Source organism: Molossus molossus, unplaced genomic scaffold (genome assembly GCF_014108415.1).
Source record: "Molossus molossus isolate mMolMol1 unplaced genomic scaffold, mMolMol1.p scaffold_m16_p_10, whole genome shotgun sequence".
Classification (NCBI taxonomy): Eukaryota; Metazoa; Chordata; class Mammalia; order Chiroptera; family Molossidae; genus Molossus; species Molossus molossus.
Window position 1 is genome coordinate 31,225,711 of NW_023425345.1, and position 24,736 is coordinate 31,250,446.

Here is a 24,736-nt window from a genome sequence, read left to right on the forward strand (position 1 = left end):
TTTTGTGATCCTTGATTCCTTATATTGGTATATGCACATTTGAGTAAGTGATTTCTCTCCTTTTTACAACTTTACAGATTTACTTCAGCAGAGGCAATTCTTTACCAGATAGCTCAGTTTTGTTTCTAGATGTGTCTGTTAGTAATATCTTTGGGCAGGAGGGGCTTGTCATCAGGGCCAGGAACTTTTGGATGGGACTGCCGACTCCCTTCCCTACAGAAGTGAGGCTATAAGACAGGTTGTTTAGGTTCTATGGTCAGACTTACTAGACTGTTGAGACTGGGTACAATACTCAGCAGTTAAGTAGGGCTATGAATGAACCTTCCTGCACTGGTGGGGGCAGCAGGATGGACACAGGACCTGCATGGCTCATTGTTTGGGGACCTGACTCAAGCAAAACCATGCACTGAATTCTCTGGCCAGACAGGGACATTGGTTTTGCTCTGCAGATGCGAAAAGCCACAAGCTATGCTCTCTGTTCAAGTGCCACTGTAAGCAGGGCTACTGGACAGGGTATGCAGCTTCCTGTGTGCTCTGGTTAGGTTCCCTTGTTGGACAGGTTGGAAGCTGTATTCAGCAATGGACAGGGCTACAATTTAATTTCCCTGCCTAGTCAGAGCAGGAGAACCAGTTCCAAGGCCAGAAAGGCTTTTTGTGGTCTGGACTCAAGCCAACCCAGGCCACGAGTTCCCTGGCTGAAAAGGACCACTGGATTTTTTTTGCAGATAATCAGCTCTGTCTGATGTACTCTCTGCTCAGCATTGCTGGGTTATGCAACTTCCAGGTGTTCTGGCCAGGTTTCTGGTCAGGCAGACCTGGGAACTACACTCAGAAGTGAATGAGGCTGTGATTTAGCTTTTCTGCTTGGGCAAAGCAAAACCCTCAAGCCCATCAAAACTCTTTGTCTATTGTGTCTGTTAGTGTTCACTCATGATATTGCCTTTCGATGTGCATCGGATTTTATTTGATTTGGTGATAATATTATATTAAATATTGTTTGGAAAAAAATTAATGACTTTAACATGATATCCTTAATAGAGGATTTTTCTTTGCCTTTCGAGGCACATGCGGTTCTACCAGTTCAGAAACACTTTAAATGAAGTTCAAGAGTTGAGCTTCCTTGGACTACAGATAGGCTTTATGTTCAAGAAGAGGCTTTCTTACTTTCAACTAACTTTATGGGCATAAACCTTTGTAATGTGTAACTTATCAATGTTCCCTCTCCTAGCAAGATTTTGACTTCTATTTCCCTAGTTTCACAAAGCCATCAAAAACACTGCTCAGCCTTTCAACCTCTCCTATATGAACGGCTAATACTATGGTAAGTATACTTTGAATGCCTGAACTTGTGTCTGATTTTTTGCTAGAGAGCTTCACAAACATCTTAATCATGTACATCTGTTTTCCATATGGATTATGATTTCTTCCTATAAAAATTTTAAAATGTCAAACATAACCTAGAATTTATGTGAGAAAACAAAGATACTAAAATATACAGGTTTTATTTAGGAAAGCCATGAGTAAATATTTGTAGTAAACTCATATATTTAAGTGAGCATCTAAATTTAGAATTCTAGGATTTTTATTAGCTCTTCAAGAAAGTTTTTAGATCAATACATGGTATAGTTTTGGATATTTCTGTTATTTTTCCCTTTTGAATTAAATCAATTTCTTCCATTTAAAAAGGAGCTTAAGTATATGATTTCATCCTATTTTTCAAAAACTTTAAATTCTATCATAGTCGCTACAGAGCAACTAAATAAATTTCTGAGAGAAATGTTCACTATTTCTAAGGGGCAAAATATTCCAAGTTTAGCTAGACAAAGCAGAAAACCAGGAAGCTACTTACCATAATAATAAGTGAGGAGTAAGTTAGGAGATTGGACTTTCTACTACTTTTGAATATCATCTATGGTGAACTCTAAAGGCGCTGTCTCCTTTACCAGTGCTTTAGCACAAAATTGTCTTGCGTGGAAATATATCGTAAATGTTACATGATTCCTAATATAGCATCAAGCTGCAGCCCTGGAAAAGCTTCTATTTATGTATCTTAGAAACAGCTTTTATCAGGAAATGTTTTGCCCTCTTGACCAGCCTTCTCATGAGAGCACCTTCTCTGCACTGACAAGGGTGATGACCTAGAGCTTATTTATTAGAATGAATGATGATTTAAAAATATGATTAGGACATAAAAATAAGAACATAGAATTACTACCAACTGCTATAAAACTCCAAACTGAGAGATCTGAATTGAGACACCACATTCATTTAATATGAATCTTCCCTTGAAGTGGGATCTTGAAAGCATTCGGCTTGGGCTTTGCCAGTTCCTTTAAATTTTGCCTGATTGTTGGTTCTCTTAAGTAAAACGGAAGTTAGCTGCTGAAGTATATGGATAAGTTTGTTCCAAATAAGTCATGTTTTCACTTAACAGGAGTAAGAAAAAAGTACACTATTATGACACATGGTTGGCCATACTCTATTTAAATAGAATAAAAATTACGAGTAAAATCTGAAGTTTCCCGATAACTATAATTTTTTTTTATCCTCACCTGAGGACATTAAAAAAATTTTTTTCAGACAGAGTGGGAGGAAGGGAGAGGAAGAGAGAGAGAGAAACATCAACGTGAAAGGGGCACATCGAGTGGCTGCCACCCGCACGACCCAACCAGGGCTGGGGACAAACTGCAACCGAGGTACGTGCCCTTAGGGGGAACTGAACCCCGGTCTCTCTGGACCACAGGCCAATGCTGTAACCTCTGAGCCAAAACAACCAGGGCCCAATAACTATAATTTTACAAGAAATGTAAGCAGAACTTATTTAAGATAAGCACTTGCACCAATATATGTTTCTGAGTCTTTTCCCCTGTACTGATCTGTGTTTTCCTTTCTTTTAGAATGAATGGGTTAAGAATCACAAGGTTTTGTGATTTGGGAATGATTTGAATGGGTGCGAAGGAATATTTTAAGGGCTTGAAATTTTTGTTTTATCAAAAGTGTTTGAAATAAAGCATTTAAAATATATCAAAAAGTAAGAGTAGAAAACAAAATTGAAACATTTCTACCTGTTTGTACATTTGAGCCATTATGATTAAAATGAAGGGAAAAGATATCAAGAGAACAGAGTTAAATTCTGAGTCCAGTTGGGATCCAATGGGCATGTGCGAGAGATTTCCAGGGAAGGATGTGTGCATTGTGCATGAACAACAGTGGGGAGAGAGGGTAAACAGGAGAAAAGCCATTTCGAAAGAAGGGCTATGGGATAAATGCACCAATAACATGTTAGGGTGTAGAAAGTGCATACTTATTCTTAATAATCTTGGTGCTCAAGTCCAGGTAAACTCTTTCAGGTTGAGAGTGGGCCAGCTTGATAGCTTTATTTTATTTTTATTTTTTTAAATTAATTAATTTTTGTTACAGATGTTTCTCCTTTTCCCCCCACTGCTTCCTCCCTCCATTTCCCTCCCCGCCCTGTCCCCAGCTTTGTTGTCCATGTCCATTGTTCATGCATACATGCATATAATTTCTGTGGTTTATCTCTCCCCCACTACCTCCTCTTCTGGGTATTGTCAGTCTGTACCTCTCCCTATTCATCCTTTGCCTTAGTGACTTTCTTAGACTATAATTATAATATTTAACATTGTATTAAGAGTGTTCCATGTTCCAGGCATGCTTTATGTATCAACTCTTTATTTTATTTGTTTAATTAATTTATTTTTGTTACAGATGTTTCTCCTTTTCCCCCCACTGATTCCCACCGCCCCCTCCCTCCCTGCCCTGTCCCTAGCTTTGTTGTCCATGTCCATTGTTCATGCATAAATGCATATAAGTTCTGTGGTTTATCTCTTCTCCACAATCCCCTCTTCTGGGGATTGTAAGTCTGTACCCCACTTCCACATCTCTGGGACTACCCCATTCCTCAGACTGTTATGTTCATTATATTCCACAAATAAGTGAGATCATATGATACTTGTCTTTCTGTTTGGCTTGTTTCACTTAGGATGATACATTCCAGGTCTCTCCATGTCGTCTCAAAGGATAAGAGATCTTTCTTTTTACAGCTGCATAGTACTCCATTGTGTATATGTACCACTGCTTTTTTATCCATTCGTCTACTGATGGACACTTGGGCTATCTCCAGATATTAGCTATTGTAAATAGTGCTGCTAGGAACATGGGGGTACATATATTCTTTCTGATTGGTGTTTCAGGCTTCTTAGGGTATATTCCTAGAAGTGGAATCACTGGGTCAAATGGCAGTTCAATTTTTAATTTTTTGAGGTAACACCATAGCGTATCCCATAGTGGCTGCACCAGTCTGTATTCCCACCGGCAGTGTACTAGCGACCCTTTTCTCCACACCCTCGCCAACACTTGTTGTTTGATGGTTTGTTGATGGCGGCCATTCTGACAGGTGTGAGGTGATACCTCATTGTGGTTTTAATTTGCATCTCTCTGATGATTAGTGATGTTGAGCATTTCTTCATATGTCTCTTAGCCATTTGTATGTCCTGTTTGGAGAGGTGTCTATTTAGTTCCTCTGCCCATTTTTTCATTGGGTTCTTTGTCTTCCTTTGGTTGAGCAGTATGAGTGCTCTATATACATTGGAAATTAACCCCTTATCTGATATATCATTGGCAATGATGCTCTCCCATACAGTGGGTAGCCTTTCCTAGTATTGATGATTGTATCTTTTGCTGTGCAGAAGCTTTTGAGTTTGATGTAGTCCCATGTGTTCATTTTGTCCTTTGCTTCTATTGCCTTAGGTGATGTATCTGAAAATTCTGCTGCGTATGTCTGAAATTTTGTTGCCTACAGTTTCTTGTAGGATTTTTATGGATTCATAAGTCACCTGTAAATCTTTTATCCAATTTGAGTTTATTCTTGTGCAGGGTGTAAGTTGATGGTTTAGTTTCATTTTTTTGCATATAGCTGTCCAAGTTTCCCAACACCATTTATTAAAGAGGCTGTCTTTACTCCATTGTATGCTCTTGCCACCTTTGTCAAGTATTAATTGAGCATATTGCCTTGGGTCCAATTCTGGGTTCTCTGTTCTGTTCCACTGGTCTATATGCCTGTTCTTGTGCCAGTACCAGGCTGTTTTGATTACAGTGGCTTGTAGTATAACCTGAAATCTGGTAATGTGATCCCTCCAACTTTGTTCTTCTTTTTCAAGATTGGTGTGGCTATTCGAGGTCTTTTGTGGTTCCATATGAACTTTTGAAGAATTTGTTCTAATTCTGTGAAGTATGCCGTTGGTATTTTGATGGGGATTGCACTGAATGTATAGATTGCTTTGGGTAGTATGGACATGTTAATGTTAATTCTTCCAATTTATGAACAGGGTATGTGCTTCCACTTTTTTATATCTTCCTCTATTTCTTTTTTCAATGACCTGTAGTTTTCTGCAAATAGGTCCTTTATTTCTTGGGTTAAGTTTATTCCTAGGTATCATAATTTTTTGCCACAATGGTAAATGGGATTGTTTTCTTAGTTTCTTTTTCGGTGAGTTCATCATTGGTATATAAGAATGCCATTGATTTCTTGATGTTAATTTTGTATCCTGCTACTTTTCCAAATTCATTTATTAAGTCTAGTAAATTTTTGATGGAGTCTTTGGAGTTTTCTACATATAGTATCATGTCATCTGCGAATAATGACATTTTCACTCCCTCCTTTCCAATTTGGATCCCTTTTATTTTTTCTTCCTGTGTGATTGCTGTGGCTAAGACTTCCAGTACTATGGTAAATAAGAGTGGCGAAAGTGGGCATCCTTGCCTTCTTCCTGTTCTGATAGGAAATGCTTTTAGTTTTTGCCCATTGAGTATGATGTTGGCTGTAGGTCTTTCATATATAGCCTTTATTATGTCAAGATATAATCCCTCTATTCCCACATTGCTGAGCATTTTTTTTCAGAAATGGATGCTGGATTTTGTCGAAAGCTTTTTTGGCATCTATTGATATGATCATGTGGTTTTTATTCTTCATTTTATTTATGTGGTGTATCATGTTTACTGATTTGCGAATATTGTACCAGCTTTGCATCCCTGGGATGAATCCCACTTGGTCATGGTGGATAAATTTTTTGGTGTATTGCTGGATCCGATTTGCTAGTATTTTGTTCAGGATTTTGGCATCTATGTTCATCAGCGATATTGGCCTGTAGTTTTCTTTCTTTGTAGTGTCTTTTTCTGGTTTTGCAATTAGAATTATGCTGGCTTCATGAAATGAGTTTGGAAGTCTTCTTTCTTCTTGAATTTTTTGAAATAGTTTGAGGAGAATGGATATTAGTTCTTCTTTGAATGTTTGGTAAAACTCCCCCGTGAAGCCATCTGGGCCTGGGCTTTTGTTTGCTGGGAGAGTCTTGATTACATCTTCAATTTCTTCTGTTGTTATTGGTCTGTTCAAGTTTTCTATCTCTTCCTGGTCCAGTTTTGGGAGACTATGTGTTTTTTTTAGAAATTTGTCCATTTTGCTTAGATTGTCGAATTTGTTTCCATATAATTGTTCATAGTAGTTTTTAACTATCTTTTGTATTTCTGTGGTGTCAGTTGTTACTTCTGCTCTTTCATTTCTGATTTTGTGGATTTGGGTTCTCTCTCTTTGTTTCTTGGTGAGTCTAGCTAAGGGTGCATCAATCTTGTTTATCTTTTCGAAAAACCAGCTCTTTGTTTCTTTGAGCCTTTGAATTGTTTTTTTTTTTGGACTCTATGTCATTTATGTTTGCTCTGATCTTTACTATTTCCTTCCTTCTACTTGCTACTTCCCTTTTTTTGCCCTCTAGTTCTTTAAGTTCTGAGGTTAGATAGTCTATTAGAGATTTTTCTTGTTTTTTTTGTTTGTTTGTTTGTTTGTTTGTTTTGTTTTTGAGGTAGGCTTGTAGTGCTATGAACTTCCCTCTCAGAACTGCTTTCACTGCATTCCATAGATTTTGTGTTGTTGTGTCTTCATTTTCATTGGTTTCCAGGAAGTTTTTAATTTCTTCCTTGATCTCCTCGGGAACCCATTCATTGTTTAATAACATGCTGTTTAGCTTCCATGAGTTCAAATGTCTTTGCATGTTCTTGTTGCAATGGATTTCTAGTTTCATGCCATTGTGATCTGAGAAGATGCTTGATATGATTTCAGTCTTCTTGAACTTGTAGAGATTTAGTTTGTGTCCTAACATATGCTCTATCTTTGAGAATGTCCCATGTGCACTTGAAAAGAATGTGAATTCTGTATGTTTGGGTGTAATTCTCTATAGATATCTATTAAATCCATTTGGTCTAGTACTTCATTTAGAGTCTCTGTTTCCTTGCTAATTTTTTGTCTAGAGGATCTATCCAGTGATGTCAGTGGGGTGTTGAAGTCCCCTGTTATGATTATATTGCTATCGATTTCTTCTTTGAAGTCCTCCAGAAGATTTTTAATATATTTTGGTGCTCCTATATTGGGTGCATATATGTTTATCAAGGTTATATCTTCCTGTTGGATAGATCCTTTCAATATTATGTAGTGGCCTTCTTTGTCTCTAGTTATGGCCTTCATTTTGAAATCTATTTGATCAGATATGAGTATTGCTACCCCAGCATTTTTTTCCTTTCCGTTTTGCTTGGAAGATTTTTTTCCATCCCTTCACTTTCAACCTATGTGAGTCTTTTGTTGTGAGGTGGGTCTCTTGTAAACAACATATAGATGAGTCATGCTTTGTTATTCAATCAGGTACTCTGTGTCTTTTTATGGAAGCATTCAATCCATTCACATTTAAGGTGATTATTGATATGTACTTATTTATTGCCATTTTTATTTAGTGTGGTTATATTTTCTTTCCTATTTCTCCTGCTAATTACAGCAGTCCTTTTAACATTTCTTGCAGTGCTGGTTTTGTGCTAATGTATTCCCTTAGCCTTTTTTTGTCTGGGAAGCTCTTTATTTGACCTTCTATTTTGAATGGTAGCCTTGCTGGATAGAGTAGTCTTGGATTCAGATCCTTGTTTTTCATGACCTTGATTACCTCATGCCATTCCCTTCTGGCCTATAGTGTTTCTGTTGAGAAGTCAGCTGAGAGCCTTATGGGGTTTCCTTTGTAGGTAACCTGTTGCTTCTCTCTTGTTGCTTTTAGGATTCTCTCTTTTTCTTGAATTTTTGGCACTTTGATTACTATGTGTCTTGGTGTGGGCTTGTTTGGGTTCTTCTTACTTCGGGCTCTCTGTGCTTCTTGAACTTGAATGCCTTCTTCCTTCACCAAATTAGGGAAGTTTTCTATCACTATTTCTTCAAATATATTCTCTAACCCTTGCTCATTTTCTTCTTCGTCAGGGACTCCTACGATGTGAATGTTATTACGTTTCCAGTTGTCCCACAGTTGTCTAAGCTGTTTTCCTGTTTTTTAATTATTTTTTCCTTTTGGTTTTCTAATTGGTTGATTTTTTCTACCCTATCTTCTAATTCACTGCTCCGGTCCTCAGCTTCCTCTACTCTGCTATTTAGACTTTCAAATGTTTTTTTTATTTCTGATATTTCATTCTTCATTTCTTCTTGGTGGTTTTTAATTTCCAACTGGTTGATTTTCAACATTTCTATGTCTTTACTCATGGTATTTATGTCCTTACACATGCTGTTGAGCTTCCTCAAGATCATGGCTCTGAATTCTAGTTTTGTTAACTTACGTAACTGCACCTCATTTATCTCATCTTCGGTAGAGGTCTCTTGTTCTTTCGTTTGGCCTTTGTTTCTTTGTTTCACCATTTTGGCTATCACAGTAGGCTTTGGAGCCTCCCACATTTTCCCTGTGGGTATTGGTGTTCTGCTGTTTGTGGCTCCCTCTCCTGGGTTTGGCTGAGGCAGGGAGGACCCATGTTAAACACCACTGTCAAGTCTTACTTTCCTGGTTAGAGTTGCTAGCACAAAGAATGGTAGTTATCCTCCAGATTTTTTGCCTGGAGGCTATTAGTAGGGTCACCTGAAGAACCTTGGTTTCTGAGTTGACTGAAAAACTCCCTCAGGGGCTTAGTGTAAGAGGATTTCTGGAGGGTGGGGCAGATGCTGGTTTTTAATGGGCCTCAATTAGCATTTCAATGGCCACCAGATGGGGTTGAATCTCCAAGGGAGGGGCTGCCACTCCTCCCCAGGGCCTGGGAAAGAGTAAGATGACCACAGTCCTGCATGGCTGCAACTCAGCAAAAGCTCTGAGCTCCCTCCAAATCCCGAGTGTTCCCACACAGTTCCAATCCAGTCTGCCCTCCCTCTGCCGGAGCCCAAGGAGAGTGGCTACTGCTAATTTAGCCTCTGTCCCTGCTCTGCACCATTGAGCCTTTTGGGACTTTAACCTGAGGGCGCTGCTCCTGGCTGAGGCTTTGCAACTCCCAGCCGAGGGCATATCTCCTAGCCGAGGGTGCAGCTCCCAGCAGAGGTCTCAGGTCTCAGTGGAGGCCGCTGCTGCTCCCAGCCCAGGCCGCTTCGTACTGTGGGTTTCCGGCCCCCTCTAGCGTCCTCGCAAGCCTACCAGGATTGAGTCAGTGTCCCTGGTTCTGTGGTCCTCCAAGCTGCTTTTTGGTTGCCTTTTCCTGACGCTTTGCCTTTATTTATGTTGTAATTCCAGTTTGGTCCTGGGAGATGGTCTGTGTAGCTTCCGTTCACTCCTCCGCCATTTACAGTCTCCCGTATCAACTCTTTACATCTCCTTAACAAAAACTTTGAGGCAGAAACTAGTTGGGAGAGAAGGAAGCTAAAGCAGGAGAGAGTTGAAGTTCTTGGCTCAAGCTCAAATGACTGTGTTAGCCTAGAACCCAAGCCTGTTTTCTCACCACTCACACCAGACTTCTGGCTACATACCCTGGCCAGCAGCAGCAACCGCAAGACCATGATGCAGCTCTTGCTGCATCTTTGATAATTGCTTAGAATCCCTAGGTTGCCTAAGGTTTAAAAAACTTGGATTATAGTGGACAAAACTCATTTGCCTTTATGTTTTCTGACTTAGAAAACAATGAAAGAGCCCCCTCACATTCCACGTTAAGAAAAAGACATTTTATAGACAGTATAACTTCTCATATATTGCTATGTTCTAGGTATTATTTGATACAGTTTGTCATTTATTCCTTAAATGAATTTTAGATTAGTATTATTTCCATGTTAATATCTCAGTACAGACCTGGTATCTAAATTTAGTTCTTTCTGATTTCAAAGCCAGTGTCCTCTTATAAATTGTTACAAAGAAAAGTTAAGGTTATATCGATTATAAATGATAAGGTGTTTCTAATATTGAATAGCTTTGGGAGAAGCTATAGAAATAAGACTGTATCTAGAGGGGAACTATGACACTGAGCAGTTTTAGGAAATTCCCCTGCTGGGAGGCAGATGAACCCTTCATTTAGATATGAAAGAACTACTGTGAAATTCCTGGAGAAATACTCTTTCTATACCTTCCTCTATCCTAAGAAAAGAACAAGAGGGTAGACCAGCCTGTGGTTAAACTCAATAGATAAATATCTTCTTCCCTTGGGTATAGAAGGCATTTCTGATATTACTATTTTTTCAGTGAAGATATACTAATAGACACTAGTGGTGGTCTTAATTATGTTCAGAAATGTACAATACTACGTACATACGTACACACACACGGAAATACCGAGGTTGCAAGGAAAGAAAAACTCAGGTGATTTTCTGAAGTTTGAAAACAAAGGAGAATAGGTGAACTAGGCCTCTAAGTATGCAGTTCCCTAGAAAGCTCTTGGACAAAAATAGGGACTGGCTTTGTGTGTGGTGAATTCTATCAGGTTGATTTGGTGGCAGCAGCGAAACTCTTACACAGAGGGAGGAAAAATGAAGGTAAACATGAGTTGCTAGAGCCCTGCAGGCAAAACTGTTAGCTTCTTCGTATATTTGTTGCCAAGATCATAGTTACAGACTTTCTGGATGGACCACTGCCCAAGTCTATCAGCAAATTCCTAGCATTGCATCAGGATCGCAGGCCAAGCTGTGATAAAAGCACAGTTCTCTTGCGTTCTCAGCAGATAATGAGGTGCAAATGCACTAGGGAGACCATAGAACTAACCATATTTTGTTTTTTCAAAATAAATGGTATTAACAGAAGAAAAGGACTAAAGCGGTTACTAAGCAAGGCTGTCACTTGGTGAGATTCCCCAAGGCTCCTACATCTGGCATATGGTAAGCATTCTGATGTGCGTGAAAATCTTGATTGTTGAAATGTTTTATAATATGATTAGTTGTAAACAAAGTGGTTTCTCTATACTTCCCATTAACCATAATCAATGGACTCAAAACCAACAAGGTCACTTTTCCAGACTGAGAAATTTAAATTTTATTTTTGTAAAGTCAAGAGAAACCATTAAAAGGTTTTAAATAGTGTGGTCCAAATTGCTCGGATTATGATTTAGATTGGTGGGCTACTCTTGTTGCAGTGCAGAATGTATTGAAGAAGACAAAACTGTAGACTCTGAGCAAGAAATAGAAAAATAAACTAAGTGAGTCAGCGCTTTAGGAGTCTAAAACAGGTATATATGCTAATATGAGACAGGACTTCACACGGGGTGGCATATTTCGACAGATGGTAGCATTCCATTTTTTCCAGGTATTTGAAGCCTGAGGATTACACACAGGTCACCGTCAACTTCCTGAATTATTCATAAACCTGATCTTCTTTTTATTAAGTGACCCATGTAAATGCCAAACAACAGTAGGTACTAGAACCTAACCAAGTCTGCTGACATAAATACTGGTAACACCAAACTATTATCTGTTCCCCTTTTACGTGAGTATCAACGCCTCTGCTCATGTTGCTTTTCTACATGAATGTTCTTCCTCCTTTGTCTGCCTAGAAAACTCCACTAATTTTTCAAACAAACCACTTCTGATACTCCCTCCATGAAGGCTTCTTTTTGCTTCCTTGACCATTCCCTTTCCTGTGCCATGGGACTGCCAGGCACTACTTCCATTGTAATGTTTCTGCTTGTTGATTCCTTACTAAAGGTCAGGCACAATAAGAAATACTTTTCACACCCATATAATCTTAATAACCCTACAGGTTACAGATGGAGAAACTGAGAATCTCACAGATGTGATGTATCTTGCTCAAGATCAGGTGGTTGGAAAAGTTAGACCAGGTTTGACCTAGGTATGTTGATCTCCAATATTTATGTGGTTTTACTAATGTCACACTGTTCTATTTCTTTCTCATCTTTTATAGTGTAAGAAATTTAAGAACCAAAATGTCATCTGTATATTCCCATCATTCCAGGTAAGTAAAGAGTGGGTATTCAAAAGGTATTGTTTGAATGAGAGAATGTTTGCAGCAGTGCTATTGTGCCAGGTAGGCACTGCACAGCTAGAATTCCACCCAACGAAAAAGGGGCAACATAATGTCAAATCAGCTTTTTGTTGTTGTTGTTCATCTTCACCCAAGGATATTTTTCCATTGATCTTTCAGAGAGCATTGAAGGGAGGGAGGGAGGAAGACAGAGAGAGAGAGAGAGAGAGAGAAAGAGAGAGAGAAATATCAATGTGAGAGACGCACATCGATTGGTTGTCTCCTGCACAGCCCTGACCAGGGCCAGGATCAAACCTGCAATCCAGGTATTTGCCCTTGATTGGAATTGAACCCGTGAGCCTTTGTTCCTTGGGCTGATGCTCTAAACCAGCCAGGGCTCAAATCAGCTTTTTAAAGAATATACTGAAGCATAATATCTACCAAGTCCATCATTTTGTTTTGAATGGTAAGATTTTACTTTTTTAAGGTTGAGCAATATTTCACAGTATATATAGATAATATTTTTAATCTATTTATTTGTCAATAGACATCTGGATTGTTTTTATATCTTGACTCTTATGAAAAATGCTGTAATGAACATGGAAGTATAGATATCTCTTTGAGATCCCAATTTAAATTCTTTTGAATTTATGCCTAGAAATGGGATTGCTGGATCATATGGTAGTTCTGTTTCTAATTTTTTAAAGATATTTCATACTGTTTTTCCATTATTGGCTGCACCATTTTAGATTCCCACCTACAGTGCACAGCGTTCCCCATTTAACATTATGCTAACTGAAATAAGTCAGTCACAGACAGACAAATATATGATTCCACTTATATGACATGTTTAAAGTAGTCAAACTTACAGAAGCGAAAAGTAGAACTGTGGTTCCCAGGAGACAAGGAAGGGGAAATGGGAGTTGATATTTAATGGGTATAATGTTGCAGTTCACAAGATAAATAAGTTCTAGAAATGCTGTTCAACATAGTTAACAAAACAATATTGTACACTTAAAAATTTGTTAAGCATGACCTCATGTTCTGTTCTCATTTTGAGTGGTTTTACCACACAAAAACAAAAACAATACAAAACAAAAACAGAGGGACACAAGTAAACTTTGGAGGCGATGGATATGTTTATTACTTGGTGATGATATCATGTGTGTATGCTCATGTCTTAACTCATCAAATTGTATACATTAAATATGGGCAGTATTTTTTATGTCAATTATACCTAATAAAGCTGTAAAAAATACACTGAAGCAAAAGTGACAAAATCTGATTTAGCTATGGAATTTCATGAAAATAAAAAAAAACAAAAAACAGTATAATGGCATATGATAGGGGGGAGCTTTTTAGGACAGAGCTGTCTGAAAAATAATTTACCACAAATAGTTTTAAGAACCTGGAAATACTGAATAAAGTCACTCAGAGAAAATATCAACTGTGGTAATAGTGTGGTCAAAGTGCATTATGCTGAAAAAATGTTAAAAGTAACTCATATCTTTATATGAATTGTTATGTAAAAATTGCTAGTATTAGTTTATTATGTCAACATTTAAGCACCTACTACATGACAGTTGTAACTATGATTGAGTCTTCTACATGGCAGTTTAATACATGAAAAATACAAATATAATTCCGCTTACTAAATGATAGTGCCTACCATGCAAACAATTACATATATGATTGTGCCAACCCAAATGAGAGTTACATATATGACCACAGTGATGAATGTGATAGATTTCTGGCCATTAAAGCTTTGTATAAGGTGTCAGTCTTGTAAAGTAACAGGGGAACTAAATTTGGCTAGGATTGCATCATACACCATCCTGTAGCCATATAGAATAGAGAAATGAAATTATCCTGATTTAAGCCAATAATTTGGACAGTCAATCACAATGTCCCCAAAAGAGAGTTTCATAGAAGGCTTCACAGAGGAAGCACCATCTAACCTGAAGACTTTGGGGGAAGCAAAGCTCATTCAGATAATGAGAGTAGCTGAACAAAATTGCAGACATGTAAAAACCCTTACATATTCAGAGAGGAGTGAGTGGTTAAAATGACTAGACAATAAAGTATGGTGTGTCAGGCAGGACTACAGGGAGATAGGCAGGGATTGGATCAGAGAACAACATATGACATACTAATAAATTTGAACTTGATCTTGTCAGATGTCACTCAAGAATTTTATGGTGATGGTGGTGGTGGTCGTGGTGTGTGTGTAAAGTTAGTTTAACCTTATAGAAAATTTGTCTATGACAAGAGAAACACTTTAATTTGAGAAGAAGGTAAGGATTTATCTAAGACAGTAGAAGTAGAAATGGAAACAGGTACCAGGAATGTTAAAGAGGTAAACTCTGCTTATCTGAGGGACCAATTATAAATGGTCTCTGAGGAAGAGGGAGCAGTCCCAGATAGTTTCTGGATTTCTGACTTGGTAGAATAGTTTGCTATTTACTTATGTATAAAGTACAGGAAAAGGAGCTGGTCTTGGGTTGGGGTAGGGGAACAAAGCATCGATGTAATTCCGCCTAGTTTGAAGAGTGTAAACCTCTTAGTTCCACAGAACTGAGTCCACTTCTAGTTGTTGTATGTGGCTGTATGACCTTGGGCAAGTTGTTGAAGAAGTCAAGTCCAATTGAAGAGATATAAGTGATTTTCATTAGAAATAGATACAGTAACCAAGTAACCTAATGAAGCATTGAATAATTGGGGAAGAATTAAGGTCAATAAGATTCTTTTATTGATTAACATTAGTTAGCATACGTCTACAATCTAATTTCGTAAGCCATCTCTGTAGACTAATATTTAAAGAAATCAAATTCCAGAGTATCAATCTTAGGAAATCTTAATTAATTAGCTACTTGGCACATTATAAAATTACTACTGACCACATTAATGTTAGTAAATGGGTGTAATATGAACATGTCTATATAATTTACACAATCTCTAGATGAATAGTAAACAAATGAATTACGGTTTGAAAAGATATTCTAGGTCCAGCTGGTGTGGCTCAATGGACTGGACATTGTCCCATGGACTGAGAGGTCCCAGTTCAATGCCCAGTCAGAACACATGGCTGGGTTGTGGGCTCAATCCCCAGTGTGGAGCATGCAGGAGGCAACCAATCAGTGTTTCTCTCTCATATTGATATTTCTATCTCTGTCCCTAAAAAAATCAATGAAACATTTTTTTTTTTTTTTAAAGGGGAAAGATGTGTTAGTGGTAGTGCAACATAACACTATAAGCATGGCCCCTGCTCTCAAATGTAGACAATGCCAATGAATAAAAACAGATACCTGCAGAGAACAGTAAAAAGGAATCAGAAAATTAAGTTTTAAAAATAGTTTCCTCTTTTTCTAGTAAACGGATAAAAAGAACTAAGGCTACTATTTAAACAGTATTTATCCCCCCAAAATCATAACAAAGTCAACATTTAAAATAGCAGAAGTGTGGAAATTTGTCCTGAAAGGCTATTTGATCAGGCGAGAGCAGGTAGTGGATTCTCATTAAGTCCGTGGTAACTGCATAAAGAGTTTTTCTGGAGGGTAGATTTCTTGTTAATTGGAACAGGCCCCAGTGGAAAAAGAAGTACGTCACTGAAGTTGTTCTCTAGATTATCCGTGACTGAGGCTGCACTACTCAGTGAAGCAATCATTTTTTTTATTTCATTAATTCTCCTTAGAAACAAACATACTCTGTATTCTTTGGAAACAAAAACTGTAAAAATTGTGTTTTCAAGGGGAAGTGAATGCGAATGCTATAAATTCATTTGTCTGGAAGTCTGGAAAATATTACTGAATGTGGAACATTTATTAATTTCAGCAACAACCACTGAAAAGAGCAGATCAGCAGGAAAGAAACAAAATCTTTTAGGGAGAGATTAGATTCGGGCACCGATTTATAACCATGAACTTGCTACAAACAGAACAAGCAGCCTAGCACACAGTAGGTTTTCACATAGTCTTTGAATGAATGCAACATTTTGGAAAGTAAGTAAAATAAAACATTAAATTAAGCAAAATATGTGGCATTTAACTATTATTTGACTGCCATCCCATTTATTTAGTTATGATTTTTATCCAGCCATTAGTTGATCTTGTTTCAGACTTACAGCATTAGAAAGACACCTGCACTTATAATCATGCATTTGTGTCATGATTAGCTTATCAAATACCAAAAATGACTTGTCATTGTCTTTTTCATCTTAGTATGTAAAGCCTTTTCTCTTGCTCCAAAAGGTAAAAGCTGTAAATTTGGTTTGGTGTGTGCATATATGAGTGAAGTGTGCATGTGTGTGTGTATTTTCTGGGTTAGATAAATTCACGTAACTATATTTAGAGATTCCTTTGGGATCTTAAAGAAGAAACATTCTAAGCAGTCATTTTGTAGGAAGCAAAATGAGTTTTCTTCTGTCTTATACATAGTTGATAAATTATATTTTCTCACATAGTTTTTTTTAACTGCATTGATTCTATCTCTGGAGCTAGGGTTTTTAAATTGAGAACACTATATGTTCTCAATATTAAAAATGAATTTTAATGAGATAATGTGTGACTTTCTAGTTTGTGAACCACATAGCAGTTATTCCCATTGTTTCTGTTAGAACAACCTTATTCCCCATGACGGGTACATTCCCACTTTACTCTCATTCTTATTTGTATTCCTTTTATGCTACGTGCTATGTAGTTGTTTTTTTTTTTTTTTTTTTCCTGTCAAAAATATCTAGGCAAAATAAAAGTAAACAGTGATTAATTTTATTTTAGCATGATTCTTTTCTTTGTTGTTGTTGACACTGCTACAGATGTTCCCATTGTCCCCCACCTTGCCCACCTTCACCCGGCCCCGTCCCCTGCCCTGGCCTTCTCCACACTGTCTGTGTCCATGGGCCGCACATATATGCCCTTTGGCTAATCTTTTCACCTTCTTTTACCCAGTTCCCCATACCCACCTTGCCTCTAACATTTGTCAGTTTGTTCTATATACCTATGCATCTGGTTCTATTTTGTTCATCAGTTTGTTTTGCTCTTTGGATTCTACATATAAGCGAGATCATATGGTATTTGTATTTCTCTGACTGGCTTATTTCACTTAGCATAATATTTCTAGGTCCATCCATACTGTTGCAAAAAGTAAGAGTTTCTTATTCTTTACAGGCACATAGTACTCCATTGTGTAAATGTACCACAGCTTTTTGATCTACTCCTCTACTGACGGGCACGTGGGCTGTTCCCAGATCTTCACTATTGTAAATAACGCTGCTGTGATCATAGAGGTACATACATTCTTTCTGATTGGTGTTTCAAGATTCTTAGGATATATTCCCAGAAGTGGGACCACTGAGTCAAAAGGCAGTTTCAGTTTTAATTTGTTGATGAAATTCCATATTGTCTTCCACAGTGGCTGCACCATTCTGTATGCCCACCAACAGTCCACTAGGATTCCCTTTTATTCATGGTTTATTAATGGTAACCATTCTGGCAGGGGTAAGGCCATACCTCATTGTAGTTTTAATTTGCATCTCTCTGATGGGTAGTGACACTGAACATTTTTTCATATGCCTATTGGCCATCTTTGTATCCTTTTCGGAGAAGTGTCTATTCAGGCTCTTTGCTCATTTTGTAGTTGGATTGTTGACTTGTATAAGTTCTTCAAATCAGAAAACATGAAAGACATTTAAATGAGGAGGAAAAAAAATCAACCCTCTTTGATAGTTTTTTGACAAAATAGGAAGTGAATTTGAAAATACATAAGGCTGTGAAACCAGTAGTCACATATTTTTGTTCCTAGCTTCTCTAAATCTTATTTCTTAAAACCAGGAATAAAAGATAAACATCATAACAGGCACTTCTTTTTCTCTAGCCTGTTGATCTGATGAAAAATGTGGATAGATCTTAAATTGCAGAGTGGTCCAAATATTTCTTTGGGTTTTGTAATAATTAAGATGCATTTTTGCCCTGGCCCGTTTGGCTCAGCGGTTAGAGCGTCGGCCTGCGGTCCGGAGAGACCCGGGTTCGGTTCCCGCTAAGGGCGCGTACCTCGGTTGCAGTTTGTCCCTGGCCCTGGTCGGTTGTGTGGGTGGCAGCCACTCGATGTGTTCCTTTCACATCGATGTTTCTCTCTCTCTCTCTCTGTTCCTCTCTCTCCCTCCCACTCTACCTGAACAAAAAATAGAAAAATGTCCTCCGGTGAGGATAAAAATAAAAAAAAATAAAATAAAATAAAAAAGATGCATTTTAAGCTTGAAATTCCACAGTGGAGCACCTTGAAACTAATCTGAGAAAAGAGATATCCTTATGCTTTATATATGATGTATCAAGTTAAAGGTAAGTAGTTGTTTGACAGGGGGCATATTTAACCACAATTATGTATAGAGCTATCTTTGAACAACAAGAGTTATACTGGGACTCTAATATATCTGTTTTGGAATCAAATTAAACATGAATCAATTTGCAATAATTATAGAGTTAGACCAAATAGCAACTTCTTTGTACACAAGGGTATCAGTAGTTGATCGATTGCAGTTTTCTGTGTCCACAGAACTTTATGAAACAAAAATTACTTTAAAATCATTATTTATTTGATGCTCATAAACAAATTTTTTTATATTTTCATTTTTAAAGCTGTAGAAAAAAAACCCACAAAAAAACTCAAGAAGTTCATGAAGCCAGGAAGTAAGAAAATGAGAATGTGAATCAGTCTGATCAACATAAATTCCAATTTTCTGATAGCTTCCCCAGACTAGCTACATAATTTGTGGAAAATAAAAATGTGGGGCAACTTGTCAAAATTATGAAGAATTTCAAGACATTGGCAGCAGAGCATTAAACCAAGCTGAGGACCCCTCTAAGTATGGAGCTCTGTGTGTCAGTACAGGTGGTGTGTCCATGACGCCAGCCCTGACTATGCTTTCTCATAGTTTTCAAGAGTCCTCTTTTTGAGTGCTAAGAAAGGGGTTGGCAGGACATTGATCAAAAGTACATTCTGTCTTGTTAGACTAAGGAGGGAAAGAATTAATGTTGCACACCAAGTACTGGAATATGTGTTTTGGATATCATCTTATTAGTCTTCAAAATAATCCTGCACATATATCATTCCTCTGCCTAAAATGCCTCTCTCCAAATATCTTCATTACCAGCTGAGCCCTCCACCTCTCTTAAAGCAACAACTCCTATTGGAAAGACTTCTTTAAGCCCATTCTTCTGCCTGGTCTGAATCATGGCCCTGTAATATGTTCTCATTATACCCTCCACTGTTTCTAATATGTCACCTGTGTTTATTTTGCTTTCTTACCTTATATAAGAATAAACTGAGACTAGGAGAGTCACATACATAGGAAATAAATGTTATTGTTGGGATTATTTAGGTTTCCAGATCCTTTCGCTGCTAATCCAGCATTCTTTTATGCTACTTTAACCTGTTTGACATCACTTAGCCATTTAAAGGGTTCAGCATTGGCCACCCTTACCATCCCGTCTTCCTATATCCCCAAAGGAGAAGCACACTGAGGGTTGAGGGGGTGATATCTGGTTTTCTAGGTGGAGGGTAACACAATGGCACACACATGGGTCTTCCCCAACTTTGTCATCTAGTGAAGGTGTGACTCAGTGTATACTAGGGTAAGTATACATCTTTATCACCCTAGAGCTGTGATTAAAAAAAAAAAAAAAAAAGAAGCAGCAGAAAAGAAAAAAGCAAAGAGCTGAGATGACTCATTTCCCTAAGAATAATATTTAACAATCTATCACTTTAATCTGAAAAGTGAGGGGCTGGGTGCTAAAGCCCTATGGTTTCCAGGAAGCTTGAAGATAATATTAGCATTATTTACAAGATTTGGTTTGCTAAAATGCTAAATGCTCTTAGTGTCATTTTGGAACTGCTCCATTGTCAAAATGAACATTTCACTGTGACATAATATCAATCTTTTCAAAGCTTAATTTCACAATTAAAATTTTTAAATACATTTTAATATGTAATGTATGTACTTCTACCATTATATGTGAGGATTAATACGTGGAATGCCAAGGTAGAGACTAATGTTCTGCATTTTACAAAAGACAGGTGAAAGCCCAAACTCAGCTCCTGGAAGTGTGTTAACTGCCAAGAGATGATCAAGATGAGCATTTTTCATGGTTTAATTGGTTTAATTAATCAAATGAGGTAATTGATTTTTAGAAGGTGTTTAAAAAGTGTGGTTGTGGGTAGAATTTGTCTAGATTGAATTCATATGTCTTTGATAAACATCAAACAGAATAAGGAACTGTTGGTGTAAACGAGTCTCCTATCAGTCATGTGAGGCCGTGTGTGGTTAAATCAGTGAGGCTGCTGTTTGCAACCAGATGTTACTTCTCCATAAATTGTAGTAAAGTTCACAGTAATACAGAACCTAATGTGGAATTAATTCTTTAAATTATAAAAAAGCAATTTGTTTTTAGACACCCTTCCAATGTAATGGGAAGCAAGCCCGAAGAACCGAAGGAGATCCTCCACGGGCACATCACAGGGAGTCTCACTAATTGTTAAATTGCCTCTCTTTATAGATTTTTCAGCATTTCCTCCTCTGTGGCCAGCGGAGGAGTAGCTACATCAAACTATAAAGCAATGTGTGTAGCTGAGACTGACAGATCTAATAAAGGGCTGATTCACTGTGTCTGCTTGGCAAGGGCTTTCGATCCGGATAATACCATTTTCTAACCATTGTTTGATTGGATATTCTTTCAGAAGCATAGCAATAGTACCTCCTATTCTTCCAACTCAATTACACAGCTTTTCTTCCTTTACTGTTGTGATGGAGGTAATACTTTAAAAAATCTAAATATATGTTCTTTTTGGGTTCTGAGTGTATGACATTTATTCTAGTTGGCCCAAGAATTCATCAAACTTGGAGAAGATTAAGACATGTTATTGTACACAGGATGATATAATAGCTTCTGACATGGAAAATAAGATTTTTCAAATTCCCTAAGTTTCCTTTCAGTGTATCAAGAACACTGGTGGATGAAGAAAAGGAAGGAGAAAAGGTAGCAATTCAACCAGAAATGTGTGTGCTTATTTTTTATTCCTTGGACTGCTGCTTAAAGACATAAATAATTGTCTTTAAGAGTAAGTACTTAAAGAGTAGTAAATGAGGCTAGAATTGAACTTTTATGCCCACTTCTCATTTGAAACTCTGAGCTTTACAAGCTACTCCTCCCATGACCTTATGAAGTAAAGACCGTATTGCTTTTCTTCTCATTTAAAAAAATTGAGGCACGTGGAGATGAGCAATTTGCTCAAGGTCGTACAGATGGCACAGAACTTGGCTTTGGACCCAGAACAGTGTGACTAACCACTCTTAGCCACAATACCATACTTCCTTTCTGTACTTCACTGTGCACACACCAGTGCTAAAAAAACTCTTTTCTAAAAATTAACATTTAAAAAATGTTTGTTATAAATGGTGAAAAGCCAAAATAAAATCAGTAGACTTGTAATATTTTGCATTTATAGAATAAATGAGTTTCTGATCATGTTATTTGATGTGTTATTAGGCTATGACGCTAGTTATGCTGTTTAGTAGTCTATTAAAATCTAAAATTTTGAGCATAAATAGAGATTTTATATGTAACTTGAACTTCTATGTTGTCTTGCTGAAAAAAAATGGTTTGAGCTATATTTTTGCTCAGTTGTATCAAAAGTAAAAGCATATTTCTTATGTGAGTCTTGTCAACAGTTTTGTTTTTAATAATTATGATGGTAATATAATTTCTGAGCTTGATTTATCAAGTACCATAAACTTCTAAAAGAAATTTGTAATTTCCTCAGTTTCAGAAAGTAAACCAATTTCAATAATAGAAATGTTCTTAGTGTACTTTGTTTATATTCCATCCATTCCCTTAGAGATGGTATAAATATTTCATAATTGTTTTAGGAACAATTGTTTTATATATAGGTATATTTTGAGTCCTTGTGTTATTTAATCCTACAATCCAGCAGAATATAAACTCTCTCATCTAGATGTTATTTTCACTTTTAGGTGCTTGGCTCTTTATTTACATGTTTTAAAGGATTATTTCATAGGAGTTTATTTGAACTAAATGATACATTTCTGACATCAGCTTTTAAAACACGATGGTTTAGCTTTCTTCTGTTTATTTTTTTGTAGACTTGATGTCTCTGTGCAAAGCCTGCTTTTGCTTGTAAATTTATAGTGTTACCAATGAAATGTGTAGTTCTAGTAATGTTAACCACCCTGAATTAAAATGCTCTCTGACAATTAAGCAGCAGTGGTAAATCATTGGAATCTGGAAAAATAATTGGTGTCATATGATAGTTGGGTGACATGTGATGGAGGTGACTTTTAATGTATGAGATCTCGGTTAGAAAATGAAGGTGAACCCTCGGTATAATTTCATGCATAAGATAGCATCAAGCAGAAGGAAAGAAAAAAGACTGGAGAATATGTGAATCCTGATTTCCCAGAAAAGTGAGGGGAGGCAAAGTTTGCTCTGAGAAAAGTGACATCGATTTAATTATACAAAGTGTGAAATACACGTTGCACTTTTCTTTTTACTGTGATTTTATGAAGTGAACATTTTTTTCAACATCTTATTTGCTAAAAACAAGTAGAGGTTAGAGGCAACTTAGTGTGACTCGACTAATCACACACCTTCGTGGTGCCTTTTCCTGCCTAGCTGGTGTGGGCTGTCTGCACCGAAGTATTTGTTGTCTCACCTTTGTAGTTCTGCCTTTCTTTTACAGATATTTTTATTAACACTCATTATATTTATATTTAGTCATTCGTCCTTATAACAAATATACTCATTTGTTATATTTGGCATTGTTGGTTTGGTTTCTTTCTAGGTATCTGTGATTATGTGAAAATGATGTCAAAAGGTATGTTTTTGTTTTTATTTTTCAGAAAAATCTCTAAGATCCGGACTAGTGAATCATGCTCTTGCCAGCAATACTCGTGTGACGTAACTGAAAATTTTATCATCTTCAAGAAATAATCAGAACGGTAAGAGTGATACAGGATCTTAGGATTGAACAGATGGCTAAATTTATGGAAATAGTTATAGACTATCTGTCAGTTAGGATTAGGTTTGCCTGCAACAACCAAAAATCTCCAAAAGCAATATCTTAAACAACACAGAAATTCTCTCTCAGGCAAACAGAATCCAAGTGTCACCAGTCCAAGGTCAGCATGGTGGCTTCACAACCATCAGAGATCCTTCTGTCTTGCTGATGGGCCACAGTCACCACATGGCTTCAGCCCCACAATCCAGAATGGCTCATTAGGCTTCAGTGTTTTATGTATGTTCCATCCCATGAAAAATAACCTAATATAGTGAGGTTCAATTAGGAAGGAAGAGAGGGAGAAATGTATATTGGAGGATAATTTGCAATCTCTGCCCCCAAAATATGAACCCAAATTATCTCAAAGTTCCAAACCTAAAGGTGCCATATTAAGTTTTAAAAAATATTGATATTAGCTATTCATATTTTCAATGGTAAAACTGTAGAACATTCTGCTACTTGTGTCAACTACTTTACAAAAAAATAAAATAAAATAGATATAACAGATGTTTATAACACAACTTTTTTCTAATTGGAAAGATAGCCCTGAAAAAAATTTAGAATACAAGAAAGATATAACATGTACTTTAAATTATTGAGATTATTTTTATGTTTGTTCTTATTTATTTGTTACTCTTAGAAAATATTATTATTGTTTTTAAATATATTTTTATTGATGTTTTAGAAGAAAGAGAAAGAGAGAGAAAGAGACTTCGATGTGAGAAGCATGGATCGGCTGCCTCCTGTGCCCCCTACTGGGATTGAGCCCGCAACCCAGGCGCGTACCTTAACCAGAATCGAACCAGGATCTCAGTCCATGGGACAATACTCACCCAGCTGGGCAGAAAATCTTATTTTTGACTGACTGGACTCAGACTTAGAGGTTGAAGCTCTCAGAGAGGACAGCCCGTGTCTCTTGGCAATGTGTCCCCAGCGTTTTTCTTTGGCCTCCTTCATTTTCTTAGCCAAAAGTTTAGCATATTCTGCAGCCTCTTCTTAGTTTTCTTAGTACATTGTTTCTTCAGAGTGATACGCCGACATTTGTGTTGCAGGCAGGTGGAATAACAAGATGCTGAATCTTGGGGGCTTTGGTCCTAGGTTTCTTACCTCCTTTGTTGAGGGTCTATCTCACAACATACTGGTGGACATCATCTTCTTTAGAGAGACTGAAACGTTTGCGGATTCTGCTACCTCTTTTAGGCCCCTGGAGACAAGGCACAGTAGTACCAGTGAGACCAGGAGTATCTTTCTCCCTTTTGTTTACAATGACCAAGTTGAGAACACTGAGGTTTGCATCCAAATGCAACCTGGAACAGATTTGTGCTTTCTCTCTCCAGTCCTCCTTGGTCTGTAGAGGAAAGCCCCTTACTCAGCAGGAGGAGGACGCAGCCATGGGTCAAGACACCCGGCTTCATGGGGAAACC

General features: G+C 37.4%; 1 pseudogene; it reads right to left on the bottom strand.

Annotated features, from left to right (window-relative positions):
* LOC118623373 overlaps positions 1–24,269 on the bottom strand; it is a 67,036-nt pseudogene extending 42,767 nt beyond the window's left edge.
* Between the last annotated feature and the right edge of the window lie 467 nt (positions 24,270–24,736).